This window comes from Prionailurus viverrinus, chromosome C1 (genome assembly GCF_022837055.1).
Source record: "Prionailurus viverrinus isolate Anna chromosome C1, UM_Priviv_1.0, whole genome shotgun sequence".
Classification (NCBI taxonomy): Eukaryota; Metazoa; Chordata; class Mammalia; order Carnivora; family Felidae; genus Prionailurus; species Prionailurus viverrinus.
In genome coordinates, this window is record NC_062568.1 from 151,287,966 (window position 1) to 151,315,885 (window position 27,920).

General features: G+C 37.3%; 1 protein-coding gene and 1 pseudogene across 10 annotated transcripts in view; one reads left to right on the forward strand and one right to left on the reverse strand.

Annotated features, from left to right (window-relative positions):
- Positions 1-27,920, forward strand: part of SLC44A5 (solute carrier family 44 member 5) — a 400,420-nt gene that overhangs the window by 71,609 nt on the left and 300,891 nt on the right. The window lies entirely within an intron of this gene.
- On the reverse strand, positions 1,107-27,192 carry LOC125172845 (probable RNA-binding protein 46; annotated as a pseudogene).

The window sequence follows — 27,920 nt, forward strand, 5'->3', positions numbered from 1 at the left end:
GAAGATGGTTTCTTAATTATACTCTTGGTTTGGGCAGTAAGCAACATTACTTTTAATTTTTTTCTTTTCCATTAATAAACCAATGAAAAGTATTTTTGATTTGGATATCCTTTCAAATGCTCAAAAGCTTAACTTTTCTTTTTTTAGAAGCATCACATATTTAATGTCAAAGAATTTGAGTTCGAGTACAAAAATTAAACAACACATGATTTCAACATTAAAAAACCATGACAGTTATTATTGAAATAATTATACAGTAAATATCAAAACCACATTAGAAACATAACTATAAAAACCTGAAATACATTGACAGCAAAATTATAATTTATTTCTATAACAAATAATTAAAATGTTTGCATAGTTATTTTCAAGGACCACAATGGTTGACTGCTTTTTCTTTATCACTGCATAAAATTTGCATCTTAATCTTTTTGCCCTTCATTTCATTCTACATAATAGATGCTTCTGGGTATATAATTGTCATAGTCTCTAATACAGATAGTGATCCTTGGTAATCAAATCTAGTGTAACCATTGTCTGTAAGTGCTTAAATATTTTCAAATGCTATTTAGAAAAATTATTATGCAAAATTTAACATAAACTGCTGGGTTCTATTGCCCACTCAGGAATTACAAGTATTTCAAATCCCAAAAGTTTAAATGGAACAGTAGTTTGCCATACTTTCATACAGAGAAACCACTGAATAACTTTTTAAACTTAGGATTTTTACAAATTCTACAAGAGTAGGTTATTCTGAATTATGATTGATGTTTACTATGTTGAAATTAATATATATTTATCATTTGAAAACCAAATGTGCAAACCTAATTCTAAAATAAAACAGTATTTTAATCTGCAAGCTTTACAAAGAAACTTCCATACTCAAGTTTACAATATCTTCTTTAGAAGAATGAGGCCTAGTTGGAGATATATAGTTGCTGTCCAATATGGCTGCCAGTAGCAAGTGATATTATTGGTGGCAAGGGATAGCTTTGATAAGAATAAGGCCTTGAGGTATAAGGAAGCATGCTAGAAGTCCCAGAAGAGAGGGTAGCACTAACAGGAGAAAGATTATATACTGAGCTGCAACAGAAATTGTAGTCTCTTTATTCTCTCCAAATTCTTTTGCATAGTCCAGGCTGAAGATCTTGTGTTCCCTGTCCAAATGAAGTAATGTAAACTGGTCTGATAGTTCCTTTGCATCTTCTAATGTAGTACAGTTTGTCTGGTATAATGTGACTCTGGGATCCATTTGCAATAGCAGGAATAACAATTTTTTATACAAGAATACTTTCTCATCTTGACTTAGATGAGAAATAAGTAAAAATTCTGGTGGTGCCCAATTATTTTTCTTGCAGTAATAATCCAAATGCATTACTGCCAAATTGAAATGATTGGATTTTAAAGAATACATACCGCTTGGAGTAAGCTTTGTTCCAGGAAAAAATGGATAAGTGCATCTTTCAATTTCAGGGGGGCCTGGGCTATGCTGACTATTGAGACTAGCTAGAAGAGTTGGTGGCTTGCATAGAGTTTTCAGGTGGCTGTCTTCTTTGTTAGCAAACACAATAAGGTTTTCAGAATTAGGGCTAATCTGACCACTAATATGCTGTCTCAATTCTTTATTTACTGGTTTTGCCAGTGTTACCTCCATACTTGCTCCATTAATGCATTTTCCATTCATAACAGACATAGCAGCCACTGCATCTTCTCAGTGGAAAAAGTGAACAGAAGCCTAATCTCTAAGTTTCTTTACTCGAATATTCAACTGGACCAGGTTTGAATTGTTGAATTCTGCTTTGTTTCCTCTGTAGTTAAGATCATTAAATTTCTTACATAAAGAACTTTAGCTCTGTATGGTTTCCTCATCAGCCCAATCTACTTGAATGGTATGGCTCCAGTGTACCTGGAATTAGTTTTCTCCTAGCCATAGCAGTGGCTCTGTGAGATTCATATCCAACAAATGCAAACCATGATCTTTGGTTTCATCAGTTGCACTTGGGTGAACAATGACATCTACAACTCCTTCTGTAACTTTCTTCATTTCGTCCAAAATTTCTTCTTCGTTTCCTTAGGAATAGCTCCAATAAATGACCTGCAATTATCCAACCTTAAACATGCACGAGTAAACTTACCTCGTCAAATCTCGTAATTATTAAGAATTCTGATGGCTAATGGGCTTTTTCTTTTATAGTATACATCACAAAAGCATAACCTCTATTTTCACCACTAATTCCATCATAAGTCAAAATTCATATACCTTCCCAGCTCTTTTAAATACAGAAACTAACTTATTCATCTTCATGCATATCTTAAGGTATTTTTCCTACAAAAACTTCACAGCCTCTAGGTGGAGGTGAACCTTCACAACATGGAGGAGGACAACCAAATTTCCTTTACCTATTCTCCTGAACCATGTTGTAGCCAGTTTTTTTTTTCATCAAAAAATGCTGCTTTATTCTGAGTACCAGTTATGACTTCCCTGTGTCCATTTGTTCCGTTTTCTTCATAATGGTTGCAGTTCCCCTTTGGGGTTTCAAATGTTGGTCCTAAATCCCTGGGACCAACGACCACAAACCACCACCACCATTTCACAGATCAGTCAGCATATACAAAAGCAGGGGTCACCATAGAGGGGAGGAGAGCCCACCTTAAACTTTACTTTTTATTCCCTTTTCCTGGCATTAAAATATGTCATTTCTTGCAAAATCAAGGAAGTACTATTATTTCTATTTATGGAATATATGTAATTCATGTAATTTTTCTTAGGAATTTTTCTCTTAAAAGTTTGATATTACTTTAATGGGTAAATTAAATTTTGGGTATGAAAATGTTTTAAATCTGATTCAACTCAGTATCTCTTTATTGTACCCTTACTTGACAGAATTTCCTGTACTTTCAGAAGAAATTCTGAGGAGAAGGGAATAAAATTTTTAAAACATCAAACAGGATATAGTGAATTAAATAGTCTTTGATTTCAGAAACTTCTAGAAGGTGTTGGTGTAGTTTCAACCCACTTTTCTCCCTCTCTAAAATCTACAGTTCCCAGAACACTATAATTAGAATGGTGATCCAAGATCTTGTAAGCTACTAAGTTATCCCAAAGAAATTTAATTGTTCTTATTTTAGTAGATTTACTAAGGCAGAAAACTAGACTGAGGCATTACAGAATATATAGAGATTGGCAGTCTTTGGGAAGAGTGCTAAGATGTTTGATCTGTCCTATTGTCAGGCTAAGAATGCTGTGAGATGCCATTTATGAGGCTACTCTGCCTCTTCAGTGGAATGAACAGGTGAAGAGGGCTAGATGGGTGCTATGAGAACACCAGCTGCTGAATTTTGGACAGCATGGGTCCCAACCAAAAGCCCTAATGGTTGGTAGGTGTCATGAGCATGTGACGAAGGCACACACATGAGTTGTCTCTTCCCACAACGTCAGCTTTATTCAATCATAAAGCAAAGCTAATCACAATTATAAAGCAGGTTCAGGATTCCAAACTCAATGACATTTCACCATGTGATTAAACTTGGCTTCTTACACAGCACACAGAGCAGAACATAAGACAAACCACACAACAAAGGTAACAGAAGGGTGTTGGAGTTAATGAACCAAAGGCAAAGTCAGTCTGTGGGCGTGCAGTTGAGATAAGGCCTCTGTCTGGTCTGGGTCAGCTCTTGGCACTTAATGCTCATTATGTTCAAGCAGTGAAGGATCTCAGGTCTGTTCAGAGATCAATCGGGCAGAGCCTTCTGCAGCAGCTGCCTTTTTTAAGCGGTCAGACATAGAGGGGTCGCGTCTGTAGAGTCTGACAGTTTGCTGCAAAAATCCTCCCCTTTTTAAAGGGGTTTAATCGGTCTTGGGCCCCTGCAGACCTCGTCTGCTTCTGCTTATTATCAGTTCTGAGGTGTCAGCTGATGCTGGTCTTGGTGACATCTTGTAGCTACGGTACCTTTGATTCCTTTCGTCATTGCTTGACACAGGACCCTGCTTGACCTGAGAGGTTCTATTTTGCTCTCTATGGTAAGAAAGAGATGATAGAAGCAGCAATTGCCCCACATACCAAAGGTAACTTACTAATGATCCTTATTTAAAATATATACCAAGGGTTGGCAATATTTATTCCAGAAAGATTTTCAACAAGAATTGGAAATTGGGGTTCAAGTTAAGCTTTGGGTTACTAGACGATCCTATCACCTAAATATTTGTACAATATCCATCCAAGAAAGTATTTATTAAGCATCATTAGGGGTCATGTTCTGTGCTGGGTCCTAGAATGTCGGGGCAAGAAAAAGATAAATGTTACCATTGCTATCACATAGCTTGCTGACTAGAGTGTAATGCAAACAAGTAAACAAAATACTATAACACTGTAATATGCCATGATAGGAGAATATAGGGAACCATGGTAGTATACAGAAAGGGGTACTTAGCTTTTAGTTAAGGAGTCAGAAAAGAAAAGGCATCTACATGAAGGATGAATAGGCATCAGATGGACCAAAAGGAGTTGGGCAGGAAGGAACATTCTGGGCAGGGGTAAAAAGCATATACAAAAGCTCAGAGGAAGATTATAAAGAATGTTTTTTTTGGAGCATATAAATCTTGGGAAAAATAAACAAAGTCCTGACATACAGGGTTTTGTAAACATTTGAGCTTTATTCTGGATGGAATACAGAGCCATTGAAAGGATTTCCAACAGAGAAATGATTTGATATGCATTTTAAGACAATGACTTTGGTGGCATTCTGGAGAATAAACTGGAGGGAGATAATACTTGAGAGAATGAGACCAATGGGGAGACTATTGCAGAAGTTTATATTTGAGAAGATGGTAGCCTGTATTTGACAAATGATGGTATTCTTAGTAGCTGGTGCCATTGTATCTGACACACTAAAGTTATTTATTCTTAACTTTTATAAGATTGAAGTGTTTGTCATTTTTAACTTTGTATTTCCCATTTTATAATTCTTTAAGAAACCATTCTTATTCCTCTTTCTTGTATTTTTGTCAATTATTATGTCTTTGCTGCTTCCTGAATATCCTCCTGAAAATGTCTTTTCTGGTCTTGACACATATGTATCTTCCACCTTTTGTCATTGCGATTTCTTTTTCAAACCTGAGTACAGAGTTAATGATAAAAAGAAGTAATTATGAAGAAGTATAAGTGAATAGATTCTGGTTGCCACAGCTATGGATAGCCTGGGATTTCCTGGAAAGGACAAGTAGAAAAAAATTCACTGGTTCTCAGCACTGGAAAGAAAGAAAATAGTTTAGAGACAATCAGTGTTAGAGGAGAGAAGGCTTGCTGTAGAGCAATCAATATAGTAGAATTAGAAAAGACCGACATGGATCAACCCCAAAGTGCAAAAAGTAATTAAGGACACAAAAGCACATAATAAATGTCAAGTTCAAAATAGAAGCTGAGAAATTACAGAGTGAAGTTCAGAGTTTAAAAATGACAGAAAAACCAAAGGTGGAAAATGACAAAAAAAATTTCATATAAAGCTACCGAAAAGTGCTACAATATTACAGCAATACTACATAGGACAAAAAGGTCAGTGAACAACCCAGAGAGGTGGCTAATGGATAGCAAGGGTGACTCATTGACTGAGAGGGTCTTGTAGACATTGCTTTAAAAAAGTAAAATTAAATGAATTAAAGCACAGTCTTGCTAAACAGAGAAATCAACTAAAAATGAAAGAAGTAAAATTGTTCTTTGGAAATGTTACCAGTCAATAGGTGGCAAAGAAATTGAAAATTGGAATTCTCGTATAGGACCAGATATGCTTACTTTTAGGATTGGAGATGTCCAAGGCCTTTAGAAATCCTTTTTTAAAAAGTATGTTACTTTTGTGTGTATTTTGTTCCCTAGTCACCCAAAGTAGGCCATTTTTGATGCTTCCTTGGCTTTCTATGTGTTATAGTATGACACACCTGTCCCTCACCAGGTAAAATAAAGGAAAACATCAAGAATAAGAAGTATAGACATCCTAGCATAAGAATTTCCAACCTATTAAACTTTGGCGGGGTGGTGAGGGGAAGGAGAATGTGCTTATTGCTGTGTGAAGTAGAGAGTTGGAGGAAAGGGAATTGCTCACTCTGGAAATCCTTTGTCTTAATTCCTTTGGGCTGCTATAACAAAAATATCATGGACTGGGTGGCTTAAACAACAACATTTAGTCCTCACCATTCTGGAGGCTAGAAAGTCCAAGATTTGCCAGAAGCCTGTTTCTTGGCTTCTTGTGGACAGTTGCCTTATAGTTGTGTGTGTGTGTGTGTGTGTGTGTGTGTGAGAGAGAGAGAGAGAGAGAGAGAGAGAGAGAGAGAGAATGAGAGAGGCAGATGGTTAGGCAGACATACACACACACACACTAATCCCATCATGAGGCCTTCACTCTCATGACCGAATTACCTCTTGAAGGCTATATCTCCAAATACCATCACTCTGGGGATTAGGGTTTCAACATATCAATTTGGAGAGGACTCAAACATTGAGTCCATAGGATTCTCAGAGATAAAATTTTCCAAAGAGAGAGCGATTGTCCTTTTTTAAATTGTACGTTAAAGCCATCGCTTCTGGCCTTTTGGCTAAGACCAAGTGTAATTGTACGTTAAAGGCAGGATTCAAAGAATGTGGGTGCCTGATTGGTTTATGCTCCATTCGCATTATGCTTGGGGAAACAAGGACCATAAAACGTGGAGTAGATAGTGAAGGTGGTAGCACCTGAGGCTGGACGGGAAGGGAACTGAAATAAATCACAGGAACTGAGGGAATCAATAGAAGGGGAATGCGAAAAGCTGGTCCTTGCAAGGCAAAGGACCCTCAGGCCTCAGGAGGCTGTTGTGGGATTTCCAATTCCATGTAGCTATTATGCATCTGGTTCTGGAAAGACAATGGTTAACTCTGGGATTACTAATTACATCACTTTAAATGTAATTACATTACTTCAAATGTAACTTTAAAATTTTTCCTTAATTTTATATTTAAACTTTTCTCAAATACACAGAAAGGTTGAAAGAATATTATAATATAAACACATGTATACTAATTACCTTGATTCAACAATTGTTCATATTTTGCCATATTTGCTTCATGTAAGTATGTATATTTTTTCTGAATGCCTTGAAAATAAGCTGCAGATATTGTGATATTTACCATAAATGTTTTATATAACCACAATTTTACCAACACATTTAAGGGAATTAAATATCTAATATATATAATGAAAATAACTAAGTTATCTTCAAATTTTTCCAATTGTCCACATAATTTTTGGATCTCTTTTTTATATTTATTTTAATGTTTATTTATTTTTGATAGAGAGAGACAGAGCATGAGTGGGGGAGGGGCAGAGAGAGGGAGACACAGAATCTGAAGCAGGCTCCAGGCTCTGAGCTGTCAGCACAGAGCCCGATGCAGGGCTTGAACCAATGGACCGTGAGATCATGACCTGAGCGAAGTCCGGTGCTCAACCAACTGAGCCACCCAGGTGCCCCTAGATCTCTTTTATAGAAGCCAGGATTCAAATAAGATTCAGAGATTGCATTTGGCTTTTAGTTTTTACCAATGTCCTTTAATCTAGAAGTTTCTGGGGCGCCTGGGTGGCTCAGTTGGTTGAGCGTCTGACTTCAGCTCAGGTCACGATCTCGCAGTCCGTGAGTTCGAGCCCCGCGTCAGGCTCTGGGCTGATGGCTGAGAGCCTGGAGCCTGTTTCCGATTCTGTGTCTCCCTCTCTCTCTGCCCCTCCCCCGTTCATGCTCTGTCTCTCTCTGTCTCAAAAATAAATAAACGTCAAAAAAAAAATAAAAAAAAAAGAAGTTTCTATTTCTTTTTTTATAGCTTTTACTTTTTTTTTTCAACTTTTTTTTTTTTTTTTTTAATTTTTGGGACAGAGAGAGACAGAGCATGAACGGGAGAGGGGCAGAGAGAGAAGGAGACACAGAATCGGAAACAGGCTCCAGGCTCCGAGCCATCAGCCCAGAGCCTGACGCAGGGCTGGAACTCACGGACCGCGAGATCGTGACCTGGCTGAAGTCGGATGCTTAACCGACTGCGCCACCCAGGCACCCCTAGCTTTTACTTTTTAAAGACATTACAGGACAGTTGTCTTTTGGCCGTTCCCACATTCTTTATTTGTCTAATTGTCCCATATGGTGTTGTTTTCCTAGTTCTTATATTATCTGGATTTCCTGCAAAATGAAAGTAGATCTAAACATTTTTGGCAAGAGTATTGCATAGATGATGTCCTTATTACACATTATGTTACTACAAAAGGTATGTAATGCCAGAGTTTCCACTAAAATTATGTTAAGTTTGATAATTTGGTTCCTATGGTAATCACCAGATTTCTTCATTAAGGCATTTTTTTCCCTTTTTACAATTAGCAAGTACTATATGGGATAATACCCTGAAACTTTGTGAATAACCAACAATCTTTCACCTAAAAGATTTTAGCATCCATCAGTGTTCCTTGCCAGAAACAATTAATATCATTAGGAATGGCAAATGATTTCCTAATTGTGATTTTCTAATTTGTATACAATTTTTTCTATATTTATTAGCTGGCATTTTTCTGTGAAGAATAATTTTCCCTCATTAACTGGTATATAATTGTATTTCTTTCTAAAGAAGCAGGACGTAGTCATTATTTAAAAAAATGATTATAGCAATTTTGAATATAGAGAAAAACAAACTCTAGCTATAATCTCAACAGTGAGTAAACCAATGTTAACAGTTTGATATGTTTCTTTCCATTCTTCTTTCAAAGCCTCTAAGTGTATATATTACAAACTTTGATATGTAAGTTTTTTTATCCAGGCTTTTATAGTTAGTATTATATCATTATCAATTTACTATGTTGTTAAATATTCTTTAGAGTATTTTTTGCTGGCTGTCTGCCATTTCATAATTAGGATGTGGCATACTTTATTTCCCTGTTCCCTTACAACCAGGGGACTATATATCCTGGTTTGTCCAGGGAAGTTCTTATTTATGACTGTTGTTTTGCAAAATTATTAAAGCACCCCCCTTTACTCCCAGAGTCATATCAATTTGGAAGACAAATTATATATCACCCTATCATCACTGTACCTACAATTGACCATTTGCATTTTCAAATTTTCTAATCTATTTATTCTTACATAAATCTTCGGATGCATTTATTATTACTTCATGAGGATAAATTTCTAAAAGTGAAGTGACTGGATCAAAGTATATGAAGATTTTTAAGGTTCCGTCTCAAAATTGCCTTATTTGTATTTCTGTTAACTAAGTAAAATACCGTACTGTTAAGTTGGACTCAACACATTTATCTGCTTCCAACTTTGAATACTTTATTCCCTTTAAGAAGAGTTTCTCAACATTGGCACTATTAACATTTTAGCATTTAGTACTATTTACAGAAAATTCTTTTTGTAGTAGTAGCACCTTTGGCTTTTACCCACTACTTGTCAATAGCACCCTGCCCCAGTTGTGACAATCAATAAAATCTCTAGATATTGCCAAATGCCCTCTGGAAGGCAAAATAGCTCTCAGTTGAGAATCACTAGCTTAGAAATAATACTTGTATAGAGGAGTAATAGCAGCATCCTCCTTATCTAGCTTATTTGTCTTAAGCTATGAGTTTTTGATAAAGAATTGCTTATTTAGCCTACTGGCAATGGTAAATGGTAAACGTACCTTGTTCAAGATTACATGACCAAAAATGACTGAATAGGAATTTGAACCTAGGTCTGTCTTCAAAGTCTTATCCACAAGACTGAAGGCTCATGTAAATACTGGCATCATGTATCCACATTGCTAAACAGGCAAACAATGGGAAAATAAGTATTTTCTCTCTGATGAGTTTTTTTTTAAGTTTATTTACTTATTTTGTATACACAAGAGAAAGAGAGCACATGCCAGCAGGGAGAGGGGCAGAGATAGAGGGAGAGAGACTCTCAAGCAATATCCATGCTGTTAGCATGGAGCCTGACTAGGGGCTCGGTCTCACGAACCGTGACGTGAGCTGAAATTTAGAGTTGGACGCTTAAATGACTGAGCCACGCAGGGGCCCCTGGTGAGTTTTTGATAATCACTTGGGATCTATTTGATTGTTACCAAGGTAATTCTTATTTATTTTTATCATCTGTAAATGGGATCGGCTGTGTGAAATCATTGTATAGAAACACGTACTTTAGGTCCTGGCACATAGTGTATGCTCAATATGTACTGGTTTCCACCTATACTTGCATTGGGTTATCATATCCGTTTGCTAATGGGTTTGTGCAGGGCTTAAAGGAGAAACAACTGAAGGAGGACTGATTACCTTTCCCTCTTTCTACTTTCAAAAGCTGCTCTCTCTGCTTTCCCTCAATGTTGATGACCCGCACATTGAAGAAGGGAACAGAAGTCAAACAGACTCCAGGGCATTGACAAGTGAAGGAAACACAATTTAAATCACTGAAAGAACTCTTGATCCCTCTTTTTATCTACTGTTTCAAAAGCTGTTTGTTCAAAATAAGAAAGGCATCTTCAAAGAGTACACTGCATATGTGGTTTAGTTCTGGCTTGTTTGGGGACAAGTTCTAACTCAACAAACATAAGAATAGTGAGTGGAGAGAGGACAAACTGGGGAGAGTATCACCCACAGATTCTTGCCAGAGTCAGTCCACCACTACTGCCAGTTACTGCCTGAGTGATGACAGGATGGTAGAATGAATCTGGCTGACTTTTCTTTCCTAACACAGGAGAAGGAGGTTTGGCTGAAGTTTAGCAGCTAAACTCAACTTAGAACCTTAACTATGATGATTTCATGAAGCATGGCTGGACTAAAACTTGTTCCATGTAGGTTTCTCTTATTCTAAATAGTGGACATTGCTGATTGTGGAGGTTCTTGAAAGGAAAACAGAGAGGCACTATGACAGAAGCACTTTTTCCATAGAAGATACTAGACCAGGAAAGAAAAGACACTGGATGTGAGATACAGAGAGTTCTCATCTCTTCTTAATCTATTCTTAACCTCAAAGTATGATACTTTATGCTGTATAGTACTCTGTGATGTTTCATACGTTTTTAGAAACATTAGCTCTTTGACCATTACAATGCAACCTCAAGAGGCAAGTCAGGCAGAACATCCACATTTCAGAAGAAGAAATGAAACATGGAGAAGTTGTGGTTTTCCCCAGTTTTAAAGAATTAGAAGTGACAGGGGATCCTTGATACCTACATCAGTGTTGTCTGCACTCCACCCCAGTGCTTATATATTTCCAGAGCTTATGCCATTTCTCTGCTCTTAGACTTTTTTTCCTGGCTTTTTAAACTAGTCCATTTGTGAATAGGTTTTAAAAGAGTGATTATGTGGTTGCCTTCCTCCAGCTTTAGTGCAACATTCCAGAGTGTGTCTACCGTGTTGTCTGAAATTTGGGTGCTACCTCTACTCTCTATTTTTATGCTTTCCTCTTTTGTGTCCTTGTGTAAGGCTGAGCAGAGTTTATTGCTGTACATAGACCACATTTTGAATTTATGATAGCTTTTCTATTAATGGGTTTGATATTATTGTGTTTCAACTTCTGTGACCCTATGTCAGGACAACTCAGCTTGGGGATATATTGCTGAGTTGTAATTTTAAAACTCTGGCCCTTCTCCCTGTCAAACAAACTTGAACATATAATACCGCTGTCTTAAATAGGACAGAGTTAAGTTTTCTTTTTCAGTAAATAATGGATATTTGAAAAACAGTGTATGCTTAAAATAGCATGCATGCTCCAGGTAACTGGGTGGCTCAGTCAGTTGGGCATCTGACTTCAGCTCAGGTCATGATCTCACCGCTTGTGAGTTCGAGCCCCGCATTGAGCTCTCTGCTGACAGCTCAGGGCCTGGAGCCTGCTTCAGATTCTGTGTTTCCCTATTTCTCTGTCCCTCTCCAGCTCATACTCTCTCTCTCAAAAGCAAATACACATTAAAAAAAGTAGCATGCATGCTCTTTTTTCTCCCCCTCTCTCCATCCTTCTCCCTTTTAGATTGGTCACAATATATGAAAGCATAATACAAAGTGGGCAATGATCTCTTTTAGTTATCATGGTGCTATTTTTAAAAAATTGAATTATATTTTGTTTACTAGATATAAAATAATAACACCAAGCACTTGTGTCTGAGTTACTTTAAAAAAAATTTAATTCCAGTAGAGTTAACATGCAGTGTTATATTAGTTTTAGGTGTATAATACAGTGATTCAACACTGTATTGTATACATTACCTGTTTCACCCATCCCCCTATGCTGCCCATCTCCCCTCTGGTAAACATCAGTGTGTTCTCTATAAGTAAGAGTCTGTTTTTTTGGTTTGTCTCTTTATTTTTCTTTGTTCTTTTTGTTTCTTCAATTCCACGTTTGAGTGAAGTCACATAGTATTTGTCTTTCTCTGAATAACTAGATCCATCCATGTTGTTGTAAATGGCAAGATTTCATGCTTTTTTATGGCTGAGAAATATTCCATTTGACATATATACCACATCTTCCTTATCCATTCATGTATCAGTGGATACTCAGACTGCTTCCATAATTTGGCTATTGGAAATAATGCTGTAGTAAACATAGGGGTGCCATGTATATTTTCAGATCATGGTGCTATTTTAATTTCTAACTTAACTTTTTCATTTTATGAGTCTTTCAGACCCAGGTTACCTTCTGTCCTTCAATTTCAGCCACTTGAAATTCTTAGTGTTTTATTTCTCCTTCCCTTTCTCTCATTTCCTTATTCTATTATCCCCATCCATCCATCCATCTGTCCATCCATCCATCCATCCATCCATCCATTTCTATCTCTTAGTAGAGAAAGCCCATGTTTAGCATGCATAAAAGCCAAAGCAGAACAATTTCAGAATTTAAAGTTTAAAGGCATTTTTAAATTAGGCAAGGTTAAGTGAGTTTGAAATTTATCTGCTCACTCCTATTTTGAAATTGTTTCATCATAACAATATTTTTATCCCTTAAGTATAATCCCATAACCAAGTTCTCATAATATGTGGGATTTGATGTAGTATTAAAAACTAAGAAGTCTTTGCTTACAAGGTTGAAATTTAAAGTCGAAAATAGAGTATGAAATTTAAAGAATTTAAGTTTATAGAGTTTAAATTTATAGCACTTAAAGTTAAAATTTAGAGTGTAGATAAAAATGGCTTTCAGTGTCCATCCTGATATGTTGCAGTAATTGATCTTTATGATTTCAGTGGCTGGGCCGTTTTAATGTCTCCCCACCCCACCCCACCCCACCATATGATGGAGCCAGTCCTGCTAGCATCATACATCATGACCCTCCGTCTTTGGCATTTTCACCAGTTGCCTCGAGATTATCTCACACTCTAGTCTCTGAAGGAAATTAACAGATTGCCAGAGAGTTCCAGCAATCCAAAGAAATGTCTTACTTTCTCAGGGAAAACCCTACCTTCCAATTTCCATCTTACAAAAGGCATTATGATGAATTTAGATAACTTGGAGCTAAGTGATTAGAGAGTTATTACATTACACGGGCATCTTATTTTTAGGAGAGGATGGTCAGTCAGAGTCATGTAAACTTAAGGAAGTAAGAAGTAACAGCTTCCTCATCCAAAAGTTTATTGTTTGTGAAATGCTGCATATTTTCCAATATAAAATAGGTTTTCCTATGTTTTATTATGGAAAAATTTGTGTGTGTATTGGGGAAGGGTGTACAAATAATAGTGTAGTAAATCCAGAAGGTAACCTAGTTTGCAAGCTAAGAAATATATCTTATTCCCACGTTTTGTACTAAAGTTTTCTCTATTGTCTTTTGTTGAAATATGATGAGAAAAGAAAAAAGAAAATTTAAGGCAATATCCAGAGCTACACCCCTGAAGGCCTGTTTGTGGGTTCAAATTGAAAAAAAAACTTGTAATGAAATAATCTTTACTAATATTTAAAATATCTAAATATCTTAAACAGTTTTATTGAGATGTACTTTCATTTTATATAATTCTGTTTAAAGTATAAAATTTAATGGTTAGAGCATATTTACAGTATTGTGTAACCATCACTATAATCTAATTTTGGAATACTTTCACCTCACCAATAAGAAATCTCTTTAGGATTCACTCCCTATCCCCTAGTCCTAGGCAACCACTAATCTGTCTTTTTTATTGATTTGCCTTTTCTGGACATCTTACATAAATAGAATCATATAATATGTGCTTTTTGGAGATTGACTTTTTTTTACCAATAAGTTCTTGTGGTTATAGAAGATAATTGTTTTATAATTTTTAACATACAACTATTTAAAGAAGAAAATGTCACTTCTATCAAATAACCCCTAAGAAAACAACTTTCAGTCATTTTTGTTTATTTCCAGTCTTCTGTTTCTTATTTTATTCCTTAATTTATTTAGAAACATTTACTACATAATATGGATCAATCACAGTGCTGGGTGCTGGGCATATTGAGGTATAGAAGACAAGCAGTTTAAGAGTTGTTAATAGAATATGTAATAACCATTGCAGTGAGAGCTACAAATGAGAAGTATAGGCTGCTGTCTTGCACAATGTGGACATAATTTAGTTTTTCTAAAGAAATTATTTAATATATGCTTATGTGTATGTATTTTAAATAATTGGGATCCTGGGGCGCCTGGGTGGCGCAGTCGGTTGGGCGTCCGACTTCAGCCAGGTCACGATCTCGCGGTCCGGGAGTTCGAGCCCCGCGTCAGGCTCTGGGCTGATGGCTGAGAGCCTGGAGCCTGTTCCGATTCTGTGTCTCCCTCTCTCTCTGCCCCTCCCCCGTTCATGCTCTGTCTCTCTCTGTCCCAAAAATAAATAAACGTTGAAAAAAAAATTAAAAAAAAAAATAATAAATAAATAATTGGGATCCTATGACATAAAATTTAGTATATTTTTTCTCAAAGCTATATTATGAATATTTCCCCATTTCTTTAAATATTCTTTGAGAATGCTTTTTTTTTAATGAGTCCATAATTTTCTACTGGATGGATATACCACATTTATTGGAAATTGGAACATTTCCTGGAAATTCAACTGCTCACAAGTGGCATTCATCCTGAGGTTTATAATGACAAAAATCTCACGTGTGAAAGCGTGTGAATTTATAACCAAGGACTACCAATTACTTTCTCTTACTTAGGTGTTCCCTGTCTCTAGAATCAGGACTTAGGGTTTATGGTTCCTGGATAAAAAAAGGTAGTTATAACACTCTTTAATAACCTCTCTCTCTGTCACTGCTTCAAAATATTTGGGAAATTTTAGAGAATTAAAATAGAAGGAATGGTAAAATGACTGCTGAACTCTCATGGCTCTTCTGGACTCCAAACTGAGAGCTCTTTTTAGACTTAGTATAGATATTTAGCTGATTGTGGGGAACTTAGGGATAGGAACAGATATTGTTGAAAATAATCCACAATTGTTGATGTTTGGAAAGTATTTTCTTTGATATTTATTTATGAGTTTATTTGTTTTTTATTTTTTCTTTTCTAATTTTTTGTTGTTCTTGTTTTGGTATATTTCTGTGTGCCCCCACCTTGTTTTGCATGACCTTCTATTTATCTGCAGTCGTCTTTTTTGTGTGCAGCTCAGACCTATTGTCAGATGTCTCATTGGGGTTAAAGTCATCCAAACATAAATCTTCTTTTTTGGTGTCTTGCTTTTCTCCTACCCTTTTTGTGTTGCCATTTTCTTCTCCACTTTTGCCTTCCTTCTTTTGTTTTCTTGAGCTATTTGCCCCACTTCTGTTCCTCTTTGACTTTCTTGGTCATAAGGTCTCTTTTACACTCAGTGTTATAGCTGCTTCTTTTCATTTTACTGTGCTTTGTTATTCTGTGCTGGCTTTCTCTCTTTCTTAGTGTATTTAATATGTGTTTCACCTTGGCTCTGCTCATTTGTGCTTCTGAATTGCTGCAGTAGCTTCCCACACATCCTATGTAGACTCAGGGAAAGGAAAGGGAAAAGACAGCTGCTCTAGTCACTAATGAAACAACACCTCCAAATGCAGATTCACTTAGAAAAGGTACAAACTGAAGAAGGAAATTTCCCTAACATGTTTCTCCCAATTAAGAAGTTTTAAGTGCCTGGTTGGTTAAGCATCCAACTCTTGATCTCAGCTCAGGTCTTGATTTCTGGGTTGGGAGTTCAAGCCCCACATTGGGCCCATGCTGGACCTGGAGCCTACTTCAAAAAAAAAAAAAGAATTTCTCTTGTTGGAGACCAAGATGTCCATCTTGCCACTATTATTCAACATAGTATTGGAAAAATCCAAATCGACCAGGAGGAGGTCAAACTTTCACTATTCACAGATGGCATGATGCTCTATATGGAAAACCCAAAAGATTCCACCAAAAAACTGCTAGAACTAATTCATGAGTTCAACAAAGTTGCAGGATATAAAATCAATGCACAGAAATCAGTTGCATTCCTATACACCAACAATGAAGCAACAGAAAGAGAAATCAAGGAATCGATCCATTTACAATTGCACCAAAAACCATAAAATACCTACGAATAACTCTAACCAAAGAGGTGAAAAATCTATACACTGAAAACTATAGAAAGCTTATGAAAGAAATTGAAGAAGACACCAACAAAACCTGGAAAAATATTCCACACTCCTGGATAGGAAGAACAAATATTGTAAATTGGTGTAGCCACTATGGAAATGACTTAGCAATTCCACTCCTAAGTATTTATCCAAAGAAAACAAAAACACTAATTTGAAAAGACATATGCACTCTTTTTTTTAATGTTTTTAAAAAAATGTTTGTTTATTTTTGAAGGAGAGAGAGACAGTGAGTGGGGGAGGAGCAGAGAGAGAGGAAGACACAGAGTCCAAAGCAGGCTCCAGGCTCTGAGCACAGAGCTTGATGCGGGACTGTAACTCACAAATTGTGAGATCATGACCTGAACCTAAGTTGGACACTCAACTGACCAAGCCGCCCAGGTGCCCCTAAACATATGGCACTTTTATGTATATTGCCGCATTATTTGCAGTAGGCAAGATATGGAAGCAATCTAGGTGTCCATCGATAGGTAAATGAATGTGTATATATGTGTGTTTGTATACTTGAGTACATATACACATACGTAAATATACACACATACATATGTACACAATGGCTTTACTTAGCCAGAAAAAGAGTGAAATCTTGCCATTTGCAACAGCATAGGTAGACTAGGGGCTACTGTGCTAAGTGAAATAAATCAGCTAGAGAAAGACAAATACTATATGATTTCACTTCTACATGGAATCTAGGAAACATAACAAATGAACAAACAAAACAAAAAAGAAACAGACTTATAGATACAGAGAACAAACTGATGGTTGCTAGAGGGGAGGGGTTGGATGAAATAGGTGAAGGGGGTTAAGAGGTATAATCTTCCAGTTATAAAATAAATAAGTCATGGGAATGTAACGTACAACATGAAGAATATAGTCAATAATATTGTTAACAACTTTGTGTGGTGACAGATACTAACTGGACTTACTGTAGTGACCATTTCATAATATATCTAAATATTGATTCACGATGTACACTCAAAAATAATATAATACAATGTTAATTATTCTTTTTTAATATTTATTTTTGACATTATGTTTTAAATTCCAGTATAGTTAACATATAGTTAACATAATTCCAGTATAGTTAATATTATGTTTAAATTCCAGCATATATTAGTTTATAACATACAGTTATATTAGGTTGTATATTAATTGTTTTTTTTTATTTTTATTTTTTTTTATTTTTTTTTATTTTTTTTTATGAAATTTATTGACAAATTGGTTTCCATACAACACCCAGTGCTCATCCCAAAAGGTGCCCTCCTTAATACCCATCACCCACCCTCTCCTCCCTCCCACCCCCCATCAACCCTCAGTTTGTTCTCAGTTTTTAAGTCTCTTATGCTTTGGCTCTCTCCCATTCTAACCTCTTTTTTTTTTTTTCCTTCCCCTCCCCCATGGGTTCCTGTGAAGTTTCTCAGGATCCACATAAGAGTGAAACCATATGGTATCTGTCTTTCTCTGTATGGCTTATTTCACTTAGCATCACACTCTCCAGTTCCATCCACGTTGCTACAAAAGGCCATATTTCATTTTTTCTCATTGCCACGTAATATTCCATTGTGTATATAAACCACAATTTCTTTATCCATTCATCAGTTGATGGACATTTAGGCTCTTTCCATAATTTGCCTATTGTTGAGAGTGCTGCTATGAACATTGGGGTACAAGTGGCCCTATGCATCAGTGCTCCTGTATCCCTTGGATAAATTCCTAGCAGTGCTATTGCTGGGTCATAGGGTAGGTCTATTTTTAATTTTCTGAGGAACCTCCACACTGCTTTCCAGAGCGGCTGCACCAATTTGCATTCCCACCAACAGTGCAAGAGGGTTCCCGTTTCTCCACATCCTCTCCAGCATCTATAGTCTCCTGATTTGTTCATTTTGGCCACTCTAACTGGTGTGAGGTGATACCTGAGTGTGGTTTTGATTTGTATTTCCCTGATAAGGAGCGACGCTGAACATCTTTTCATGTGCCTGTTGGCCATCCGGATGTCTTCTTTAGAGAAGTGTCTATTCATGTTTTCTGCCCATTTCTTCACTGGGTTATTTGTTTTTTGGGTGTGGAGTTTGGTGAGCTCTTTATAGATTTTGGATACTAGCCCTTTGTCCGATATGTCATTTGCGAATATCTTTTCCCATTCCGTTGGTTGCCTTTTAGTTTTGTTGGTTGTTTCCTTTGCTGTGCAGAAGCTTTTAATCTTCATAAGGTCCCAGTAATTCACTTTTGCTTTTAATTCCCTTGCCTTTGGGGATGTGTCGTGTAAGAGATTGCTACGGCTGAGGTCAGAGAGGTCTTTTCCTGCTTTCTCCTCTAAGGTTTTGATGGTTTCCTGTCTCACATTTAGGTCCTTTATCCATTTTGAGTTTATTTTTGTGAATGGTGTGAGAAAGTGGTCTAGTTTCAACCTTCTGCATGTTGCTGTCCAGTTCTCCCAGCACCATTTGTTAAAGAGGCTGTCTTTTTTCCATTGGATGTTCTTTCCTGCTTTGTCAAAGATGAGTTGGCCATACATTTGTGGGTCTAGTTCTGGGGTTTCTATTCTATTCCATTGGTCTATGTGTCTGTTTTGGTGCCAATACCATGCTGTCTTGATGATGACAGCTTTGTAGTAGAGGCTAAAGTCTGGGATTGTGATGCCTCCTGCTTTGGTCTTCTTCTTCAAAATTCCTTTGGCTATTCGGGGCCTTTTGTGGTTCCATATGAATTTTAGGATGGCTTGTTCTAGTTTCGAGAAGAATGCTGGTGCAATTTTGATTGGGATTGCATTGAATGTGTAGATAGCTTTGGGTAGTATTGACATTTTGACAATATTTATTTTTCCAATCCATGAGCAGGGAATGTCTTTCCATTTCTTTAAATCTTCTTCAATTTCCTTCATAAGCTTTCTATAATTTTCAGCATACAGATCCTTTACATCTTTGGTTAGATTTATTCCTAGGTATTTTATGCTTCTTGGTGCAATTGTGAATGGGATCAGTTTCTTTATTTGTCTTTCTGTTGCTTCATTGTTAGTGTATAAGAATGCAACTGATTTCTGTACATTGATTTTGTATCCTGCAACTTTGCTGAATTCCTGTATCAGTTCTAGCAGACTTTTGGTGGAGTCTATCGGATTTTCCATGTATAATATCATGTCATCTGCAAAAAGCGAAAGCTTGACTTCATCTTTGCCAATTTTGATGCCTTTGATTTCCTTTTGTTGTCTGATTGCTGATGCTAGAACTTCCAGCACTATGTTAAACAGCAGCGGTGAGAGTGGGCATCCTTGTCGTGTTCCTGATCTCAGGGAAAAAGCTCTCAGTTTTTCCCCGTTGAGGATGATGTTAGCTGTGGGCTTTTCATAAATGGCTTTTATGATCTTTAAGTATGTTCCTTCTATCCCGACTTTCTCAAGGGTTTTTATTAAGAAAGGGTGCTGGATTTTGTCGAAGGCCTTTTCTGCATCGATTGACAGGATCATATGGTTCTTCTCTTTTTTTTTGTTAATGTGATGTATCACGTTGATTGATTTGCGAATGTTGAACCAGCCCTGCATCCCAGGAATGAATCCCACTTGATCATGGTGAATAATTCTTTTTATATGCCGTTGAATTCGATTTGCTAGTATCTTATTGAGAATTTTTGCATCCATATTCATCAGGGATATTGGCCTGTAGTTCTCTTTTTTTACTGGGTCTCTGTCTGGTTTAGGAATCAAAGTAATACTGGCTTCATAGAATGAGTCTGGCAGTTTTCCTTCCCTTTCTATTTCTTGGAATAGCTTGAGAAGGATAGGTATTATCTCTGCTTGAAACGTCTGGTAGAACTCCCCTGGGAAGCCATCTGGTCCTGGACTCTTATTTGTTGGGAGATTTTTGATAACCGATTCAATTTCTTCACTGGTTATGGGTCTGTTCAAGCTTTCTATTTCCTCCTGATTGAGTTTTGGAAGCGTGTGGTTGTTCAGGAATTTGTCCATTTCTTCCAGGTTGTCCAGTTTGTTGGCATATAATTTTTCATAGTATTCCCTGATAATTGTTTGTATCTCTGAGGGATTGGTTGTAATAATTCCATTTTCATTCATGATTTTATCTATTTGGGTCATCTCCCTTTTCTTTTTGAGAAGCCTGGCTAGAGGTTTGTCAATTTTGTTTATTTTTTCAAAAAACCAACTCTTGGTTTCGTTAATCTGCTCTACAGTTTTTTTAGTTTCTATATTGTTTATTTCTGCCCTGATCTTTATTATTTCTCTTCTTCTGCTGGGCTTAGGCTGCCTTTGCTGTTCTGCTTCTAGTTCCTTTAGGTGTGCTGTTAGATTTTGTATTTGGGATTTTTCTTGTTTCTTGAGATAGGCCTGGATTGCAATGTATTTTCCTCTCAGGACTGCCTTTGCTGCATCCCAAAGCGTTTGGATTGTTGTATTTTCATTTTCATTTGTTTCCATATATTTTTTAATTTCTTCTCTAATTGCCTGGTTGACCCACTCATTCGTTAGTAGGGTGTTCTTTAACCTCCATGCTTTTGGAGGTTTTCCAGACTTTTTTCTGTGGTTGATTTCAAGCTTCATAGCATTGTGGTCTGAAAGTAAGCATGGTATAATTTCAATTCTTGTAAACTTATGAAGGGCTGTTTTGTGACCCAGTATATGATCTATCTTGGAGAATGTTCCATGTGCACTCGAGAAGAAAGTATATTCTGTTGCTTTGGGATGCAGAGTTCTAAATATATCTGTCAAGTCCATCTGATCCAATGTCTCATTCAGGGCCCTTGTTTCTTTATTGACCGTGTGTCTAGATGATCTATCCATTTCTGTAAGTGGTGTATTAAAGTCCCCTGCAATTACCACATTCTTATCAATAAGGTTGCTTATGTTTATGAGTAATTGTTTTATATATTTGGGGGCTCCGGTATTCGGTGCATAGACATTTATAATTGTTAGCTCTTCCTGATGGATAGACCCTGTAACTATTATATAATGTCCTTCTTCATCTCTTGTTACAGCCTTTAATTTAAAGTCTAGTTTGTCTGATATAAGTATGGCTACTCCAGCTTTCTTTTGGCTTCCAGTCGCATGATAAATAGTTCTCCATCCCCTCACTCTCAATCTAAAGGTGTCCTCAGGTCTAAAATGAGTCTCTTGTAGACAGCAAATAGATGGGTCTTGTTTTTTTATCCATTCTGATACCCTATGTCTTTTGGTAGGCGCATTTAATCCATTTACATTCAGTGTTATTATAGAAAGATACGGGTTTAGAGTCATTGTGATGTCTGTATGTTTTATGCTTATAGTGATGTCTCTGGGACTTTGTCTCACAGGGTCCCCCTTAGGATCTCTTGTAGGGCTGGTTTAGTGGTGACAAATTCCTTCAGTTTTTGTTTGTTTGGGAAGACCTTTATCTCTCCTTCTATTCTAAATGACAGACTTGCTGGATAAAGGATTCTCGGCTGCATATTTTTCCTGTCTAGCACCCTGAAAATCTCGTGCCAATTCTTTCTGGCCTGCCAAGTTTCAAAAGAGAGATCAGTCACGAGTCTTATAGGTCTCCCTTTATATGTGAGGGCACGTTTACCCCTTGCTGCTTTCAGAATTTTCTCTTTATCCTTGTATTTTGCCAGTTTCACTATGATATGTCGTGCAGAAGATCGATTCAAGTTACGTCTGAAGGGAGTTCTCTGTGCCTCTTGGATTTCAATGCCTTTTTCCTTCCCCAGTTCAGGGAAGTTCTCAGCTATTATTTCTTCAAGTACCCCTTCAGCACCTTTCCCTCTCTCTTCCTCCTCTGGGATACCAATTATGCGTATATTATTTCTTTTTAGTGTATCACTTAGTTCTCTAATTTTCCCCTCATACTCCTGGATTTTTTTATCTCTCTTTTTCTCAGCTTCCTCTTTTTCCATAACTTTATCTTCTAGTTCACCTATTCTCTCCTCTGCCTCTTCAAGCCGAGCTGTGGTGGTTTCCATTTTGTTATGCATTTCGTTTAAAGCTTTTTTCAGCTCCTCGTGACTGTTCCTTAGTCCCTTGATCTCTGTAGCAAGAGATTCTCTGCTGTCCTTTATACTGTTTTCAAGCCCAGCGATTAATTTTATGACTATTATTCTAAATTCACTTTCTGTTATGTTATTTAAGTCCTTTTTGATCAGCTCATTAGCTGTTGTTATTTCCTGGAGATTCTTCTGAGGGGAATTCTTCCGCTTGGTCATTTTGGATAGTCCCTGGCGTGGTGAGGACCTGCAGGGCACTTCCCCTGTGCTGTGGTGTATAACTGGAGTTGGTGGGCGGGGCCGCAGTCAGACCTGATGTCTGCCCCCAGCCCACCGCTGGGGCCACAGTCAGACTGGTGTGTGCCTTCTCTTCCCCTCTCCTAGGGGTGGGATTCACTGTGGGGTGGTGTGGCTCGTCTGGGCTACTTGCACTCTGCCGGGCTTGTGATGCTGGGGATCTGGCGTATTAGCTGGGGTGGGTAGGCAAGGTGCTCGGGGGCAGGAGGGGCAGGCTTAGATCGCTTCTCCTTAGGTGATCCACTTCAGGAGGGGCCCTGTAGCAGCGGGAGGGAGTCAGATCCGCTGCCGGAGGTTTGGCTCCGCCGAAGCGCAGAGTTGGGTGTTTGCGCGGAGCGAGCAAGTTCCCTGGCAGGAACCGGTTCCCTTTGGGATTTCGGCTGGGGGATGGGCGGGGGAGATGGCGCTGGCGAGCGCCTTTGTTCCCCACCAAACTGAGCTCTGTCGTCAGGGGGCTCAGCAGCTCTCCCTCCCTTTGTCCTCCAGCCTTCCCGCTTTCCGAGCAGAGCTGTTAACTTATGACCTCCCAGACGCTAAGTCGCGCTTGTTGTGGAAACACAGTCCGTCAGGCCCCTCCGCTTTTGCCAGCCAGACTCGGGGGCTCTGCTTGGCCGGCGAGCTGCCCCTCGGCCCTGGCTCCCTCCCGCCAGTCCGTGGAGCGCGCACCGCCTCACCGCCCTTCCTACCCTCTTCCGTGGGCCTCTCGTCTGCGTTTGGCTCCGGCGACTCCGTTCTGCTAATTCTCTGGCGGTTTTCTGGGTTATTTAGGCAGATGTAGATGGAATCTAAGTGATCAGCAGGACGTGCGGTGAGCCCAGCGTCCTCCTAAGCCGCCATCTTGCCGCAACCCTATTAATTGTTTTTTAATAAAAAAATGTTCTCTGGCTTGAGTCCAGAGATTCCTCATTGTTTTCAACAGCCTTTAAAAATAGTCTGGCCCTCCAAATATGATTATAAATCATCATATAAATATGATTATCTATGGAGTCATACCCAATTCTTCCCATGAACATAACTATTTTAGAGACTTGTAATGAGGGAGATATTCTAAGAAGCTTCTTTGAACCACTTTGAAATAGGTTTTAAGATTTTCATATTCATGATATGCTTCAATACTCCATATGACAGGAAGTTTCAACAAGTCTTACTCTAGCTTGCAAGAAAAGGTTCAAAGAGTCAATTTGACAAAACTTATTGTGGGGCTACTATAATACTGTATCCTATGTTGGATGCTGGAAACTTCTAGGGGAGTAGGCATATGTAGTACCTGACCTGGTCACAGTCTAACACAGAACTCACATTCATCTATCAGTTCATTCATTTATTTATGCCACATAAATGAACAGTTTTAGGCCTTGATTTAACTAGTTCACAGCCAAACTGTTGCTTATTATCCATGGGAACTCATACTTTAGATAAGGAACTCACATGTTACATATAAAAAGAATGATATGTAAAACCATTGCATTCCATGCTATGTAATATTTCATATTGATACAACATTTCAGATTTTGGATTAATACACAATTTTTGAAATAACCAAGAGCTTTTCATAGAAGCCCTAACTATTATACTTGGACCAGATAATTTCTTTTTTTTTAAATTTTAATATTTTTATTTATTTTTGAGACAGAGAGAGACAGAGCATGAGCAGGGGAGGGGCAGAGAGAGAGGGAGACACAGAATCCAAAGCAGGCTCCAGGCCCTGAGCTGTAACGCACAGAGCCTGACGCTGGGCTCGAACTCACAGACCATGAGATCATGACCTGAGCTGAAGTCGGATGCCCAGCCACCTGAGCCACCCAGGCACCACTGGACCAGATAATTTCTAAGACTCCTTTCAGTTACTTAAAATAAATTTTTCTGATCTTATTCATGTCTGTTTTATAATAAATGTTATTAATAAATTGCTCTCCATCTGTAAGAATCTTATACCTGAAAGACCTTTACATAACTCAGACAAGTTAAAATTATAGTTTCTGGACCCAAACATCACATTTTCTTTTCAGTTACAACAGTGCCCCCAATTAGTACTGGACATAAGGTCTGGGTTTGTCCTTATAAATCAGTGCAATTCTCTGGCCTTGAGTAATTATGTCAAAATAATTCACCTTTATTCATAATTGGATATTTAAATAAAAAGTCTGTCATTACCTTTGCATAGTCTGAAACAAACTGCTTAGTTGATGCAATCAGTATGTTTTCTGACAATGTGTTTGAAAATACTAATTAAGTACCAAAAAATAATCCTGTTCTGAATCAAATTTTTGTTGGTAAAGGGAAAGATGAAAAGAATTATCTCAGATTGGAGGGAAGGAGTCCAAAAAGAAAAGAAGCTCATTCATTCCCTGTCTATGTTTCATTTTTCATTTGGACACTATGTCAGCATTTCCTTTAGCACATGTAGAGTATCTGATAATTCACAGGACAGCTGCATTGACTCACCTGGAAATGTAACACATTTTTATAGTTGTTGTCACCCTCAGGATCTTGGTGTGACAGACAAATGTTGGCTGAAAGGCCAGTGTAGAAGAATGTGGATCAGCTCTGAAGGGCTCAGAGGTTAGATTCAAGTATAGAGCTATTATCAAGTTTTAGCTACTGATATTTGGTTCTAGTAAATGTAACAAAAGAGGCTGTAAACAAGAGCCAAGTAGGTTAGATTTTTTTTCATATTAATAGTAACAAGGTGTCGTTTTAATAGAAAATGATAGATTAGCAGTCCTTTACATATTATTGATTTAAAAATTAGAGTAAGATTCATTTGCAGCAACATGGATGAAGCCAGAGAGTATTATGCTAAACAAAATAAGTCAAAGAAAGGCAAATACCATATGACTTCACTCATATGTGGAATTTAAGAAAGAAAACAGATGAACATAGGGGAAAGAAAAAAAAAAGAAAAGGAGGCAAACCATAAGAGACTCTTAACTATAGAGAACAAACTGAGGGTTGGTGTATAAAGGAGGTGGGTGTGGGAATGGGTTACGTGGTGATGGGTATTAAGGAGGATACTTGTGATGAGCCCTGGGTATTATATGTAAGTGATGATCCAATGAAAACAATATTGCACTATATGTTAACTAAATAGAATTTAAATGAAACTTGAAACAAAAGGATTAAAAAAATAAAAAAGTAAAATTAAACATTCTCATCATGCAATAAAGAGAAGAGGTAATAGGAAAAGAATAATTTTCCCTTCAGATTGAAACTCCTTTTGTATTTCCAGCTATGTATTGATCAGCATTGTTGAATGGCATTCATTTTCAAGGGATTGGTTGGCAATCTTTAACTAGAAATTTAAATCTAACTAAAATTGTTTTAGATGTATACAATGAAACATATTTTTGTTTGTATATGCCATTTAAGACGAGCTTTAAATTTACTAATAGCACTCTGTTATATTTCTATCAACTCAGCATATTTTAAGTTTTATGTGGTTTATGTTATCCATTATATAGTAAATTATGTGGTTTATGTCATAAATTATGTGGTTTATGTGGTTGAATAAATTATGTGGTTTATGTCATCCATTATCTAGTAAAAATGGATAAAATTAAGGACAAAGATGCACTTTACAGCATCCTTAGATTATGAGTTCTATGAATAAAATATTTAACAAATATCTGAATTTGAGAAGCCAAATGAGTGGATTCTGATAAACACGATTCCTCTATTAAAGTCATATATACTGGCAAGCACATTTGAAAAATATGTTATGCCAATTCATCTAATTCAAGCTGTAAGATGAGATTTGCACCAAAATTATAAATGATGGTCATGTATACAAGTCACTCTAGAACTTCTTTCTTCTGTTTAATGTTATTTGTGTGGTCCAGATCTGAGTCTCCTTTTAATAGCATTGGACCTGAAGTCAGATCTAGATTCCAATTCTGGCTTCACTGATGACTGACAGTGTGACATTGAATAAATCCTTCTATCTTGGGTTCAAGGTTCTCATATGTGAAATGAGCCTAACAGTATTATCCTACCTAATTGATGGAGTTGGTATAAGGATCAAATAGAATTAAGTAAGAGAGTAGACAAAGAGCTCTGAATACTGTAATCACCCCAAGTAAATTAACAATAAAAATAAGATAGGCAAATACTTTTTAATAGAAAAAATTTACTATTTTCCAGTAACAGAAAGTGAAATTTAACTGGTATAAAATATAGAAGGGAAACCTGAATATGGAATATGATCATATGGCTGTCCATTTCCTTCCTTGCCCCTCTTTGTCTGGTTAACTTTACTCATACTTTCTCAGAAGAATCATACCCAACAGCTTAATCTTTCACTCATACCCCATTACAATGGGTGATTATGCACTACCCCCCATTATACAACCGAATGCTCACCAGACTTCTTCATAGCACATATCGCCTTTTGTAATATCCACTTTTGTGCATATTTGATTGTCTCTCTCATTAGGTCATAAGCTTCATGAGGGTGTCAACTTGTTTTGCTCACATACCTGAACACCTTATAGTATATGGCACCAAATCATCATTGCATGATTGTTGGATAAGTTGCAGCTGTTAATATGTTTCTCTAAATCAGTTTGAGTCACTAACCAAAAATCGGGTTCAGGATTGCTCAACAACTCAACCCAGTAATCTGCAGAGATGAAGGAATCATCAGTCATTCTGCCTGAACTTTCATTAATTATGTGATGCAGATTGCCATCTTTGGGGCCCAGGCTTCAAAGTAAATCCAGTTCTTTTAATGTCATAAGAAAGCGATTTCCTGTTTTAGTACTATTTATGAACTGCATTCAGTCATCTTAGATGTAAAAATCTTCTTGTTGTAAATAAATTGTGAGTCAATGTTTCATTATTCATTTATAAAATAATTCCTTTAAGTAGGATTACATTTTCAGAGAGAAATCCATATCTTAAGGATTTTATTTTTAACTTGAACTGGGCTTATTTACATGAGGACATTTTCAGATTTATCGAGGCCAAGCCATAGCACCTCTACAAGATTGCTCTGTGGACTTAGCCCTGGACCCAGAGGCTTATGAGTTCCTGTCACAGCTCTGCACATAACTTCTCTGTGGCCTTGTGCCAGTCAGTAAGCACTTCTGGACTTAAATGTCCCAGTCAT